Here is a 3,101-nt window from a genome sequence, read left to right as displayed (position 1 = left end):
AGGGGTGAAAGGGCTCCCAAAGAGGTGTGGGTTCATCTATACAAAACTGAATGCTGTCTTCAGCTCAGCAGTAGAAGCCAGACTGCAGAGCAGAAAGGTAAATGCCCCTGTGTGCCAAGCTACTTAGAAAACTGAAACACCATCATCTCAGGCTGCCAATGTCACCCCTGGAAGATAGAAGACTTACAGAGCAACTCTGCAGAGTCATGATGTCCTGGAGAGAGGGCAAAGCAGGCCAGGCACTGGGCAAGAGGAAGGGAGGAAGCAGGAATGTGCTTCCCAATAGCATGTTTGAGAACAAGCAGTTATTTTCCCTAAGGCTCAGCTTGTCCCAGCAAAAGAAAAGGGTAACACAAAGTGAAAGAATAAATTACTGGAAAAAGCGGGTATCTCTTTGAGGGTGTGAAAGGGCAGCACAAAGACTGTCTACAAGTCTGTTAGTTTTGGCAGCTACATGTCTGTGAATCTGGCCTCCGTCCAGGTTTCCAAGGCCCTACTTCTGGAAAATATGGCTTGAACCTGAAACGTGGAATGTGGATGACTATGGTGTGACCATCAAATTCCTGACTGAGGTCCCTTAAATGGGGTCACTCAGTGAACCTGTTGCCAGCTACACTGAAGACTTTGTAAGAACATGGCAGTAACTGGACTAGAATGTACCACAAGGCAGATCTGGCCAAGGATTTTTTTGGAAGCAGGTTCTCATGTAGCCCAGGCTGAACTTGAACTAGCTATGTAGTTGAGGTTGATCTTGAACTTTCGATCCATTTGACTCCACCTCTTTGGTGCTGGGATTATAGACATGTGCCAATGCACCTGGTTTTATATGGCCCTGGGGATAGAACCCAGGGCCTCATGTATGCTAAACAAGCATGCCAAGGTATTTGTCTCCCTAATTCCAACCTGAGTAGTACTCTGAGCCTCAGGTGAGATGAAAAAATCTTCTTTGACAAATGAGTTTTGCCCAGCACTCTCCAAGTCCAGAGGGCAGATTTCTAGCACCTTCATTTTACCCAAGAGAAATTCCTTTAGTAGAAAACCATGTAAGAACTCCAGCTTCTCTAGGGGCAGAGAAGAATGGGGAGGCTGGTGTTTGGTTCACTAGTGAAGAGTGCATACTACTCTTGCAGAAGACCAGGGTTCAGTTCCTGGTACCCACATCAGGCTTCTTACAACTGCCTATAGCTAGTTACAGGGGCTCTAAGAGCCTCCTTCATTCTGGACACAAACTACACAAATAAACTCACACAGGCACACACATATAAGTAAAAATAAGTAACTTTAAGAACTCCAACCAGATACTAGATTTCTTCTCTCTAAGGTCACCCTTCTATCTTTACCCTCTGCATCCTTCAACATCTTTCTTAACAAACAGAACAATGTGTCATGCTACTGAAGACTGAGTGAACTTGCTGAGTATGCAGAAAGACGTATTGGCAGCTTGCTTTCATTCCAGGACTCAAGGTAAAACTACAGGACAGAAAGCACCTCCCTTCTCTGAAGCCCATCCATGTCCAAAATCTAGAAGCACATAAAACCTTTTTCTGTTCATGTGCAGCTTTCTGGCATAATCAAGTTGAACATGAAGAATAGTTGAAGCCAGCGTGTGTGGGTTGGCCCTTCAGTGGAAGTCTGCTATGAACTGCCTCCAAACCTGCAGGAGAAACAAACATGGACAAAATAGCTGAATTTGGCTTACAACTTCATGCTGTCCAAAATGGTCCACAAATGGCTATTGTACCCTCAACATCTATTACCTCTCTCAAAATCATTAGTAGTGTGTTACACTACTCCTTGAGAGAGGTGAACCAACACCTACTTACCAGAAAGAAAACTGACAACAACCGTGAGTTTTTTGGAGTTACTGATAGGAGTATGGGTAAGAGGAGCAAACAACACAAAGACAGCCACACCACCGAAAGCCTCTCCCAGCACGGGTTACCACTCGACTCAGAAAAGCTGGATCCCTGCAGTTCTCTGTATGAGTTGCAGGCAGCTCATCCCATTGGAGAGTCTCTCTTCAGCAATCATTACTGCTTACTTAACCTTGGGAAGGAAGGGGCCTTGCAAATCTGGTAAGTTTCGGGAACTTCCTGAGAATTGTGTTTTTTACTTAAGAGGAACTGAGAGTTTTTTTGCTTCCTGTGGAGCCTCCCTTTGGAACTCCTGAGTCTTAACTGAGCTTTGATCAGGGATGGAATGTTTCAACTCAGAGAAAACAGTTACACTCTCCTAAAGCATTCACTTTTGAAACTATGTACAGATACAGAGAAGGGCAGAGTTGGCTGTTGTTTAAAAAAAAGAACTCAGGTAAGTCACAGCAAAGCAAAACAGGATCTTGAGCTCAGTAGCAAGATGCACAATGAATTTATACATGTATAAATAAATCTATACGTGTACACACTGCACTATTTTGAGTTGTTTGAATCACTTTTGAAACTATGTACAGATACAGAGAAGGGCAGAGTTGGCTGTTGTTTAAAAAAAAGAACTCAGGTAAGTCACAGCAAAGCAAAACAGGATCTTGAGCTCAGTAGCAAGATGCACAATGAATTTATACATGTATAAATAAATCTATACTTGTACACTCTGCACTATTTTGAGTTGTTTGAAAACTGTGATGGATAGCTTTAGTGTCAACTTGACACACCTGGGTTGAGGGAGCCTCAGTCGGGGAATTGCCTCTATTGGACTGGCCTGTGGCCATGTCTGAAGGGCATCTTCTTGATGAGTGATGTGGGAGGGCCCAGCCCACTGTGGGTGGAACCATTCTCTGGTCAGATGTTCCTGGGCTGTATAAGAAAGCTAGCTAATCATGAGCCTGTGAGTGAGCCAGCAAGCAATGTTCCTCCACAGTTTCTGCTTCAAGCTCCTGTTTGAGTTCCTGTCCTGATTTCCTTCAGTGATGGACCGTGACCTGGAAGTGTAAGCCAAGTAAACCCTTTCCTAAGATGCTTTGGTCAGAGTGCTATATCACAGCACCGGAAAGGAAACTAGAACAGTTACCCAGTCATTTGTTGTAATGCTAAAATTGCCAGACCTGTGTGGCAACTTGCCCAGGGGATGGAGAAGAGCCTCAAGGTCCAGTGTCACATTCTATA

General features: G+C 44.3%; 1 long non-coding RNA gene across 1 annotated transcript in view; it reads right to left on the bottom strand.

The window, feature by feature from the left end:
• Positions 1-1,464: 1,464 nt before the first annotated feature.
• The window catches only part of LOC115070059, a 9,671-nt gene continuing 8,034 nt past the window's right edge, over positions 1,465-3,101 (bottom strand). Inside the window, exon 4 of the long non-coding RNA XR_003849260.1 lies at positions 1,465-1,654. This is a non-coding gene — a long non-coding RNA (uncharacterized LOC115070059). The remainder of the gene's footprint in view (positions 1,655-3,101) is intronic.

This window comes from Nannospalax galili, unplaced genomic scaffold (genome assembly GCF_000622305.1).
Source record: "Nannospalax galili isolate Female #2095 unplaced genomic scaffold, S.galili_v1.0 scaffold355, whole genome shotgun sequence".
NCBI classification, from domain to species: Eukaryota; Metazoa; Chordata; class Mammalia; order Rodentia; family Spalacidae; genus Nannospalax; species Nannospalax galili.
The sequence above is the reverse complement of the archived record's forward strand: the minus strand, read 5'-3'. Positions and strand labels throughout refer to the sequence as shown.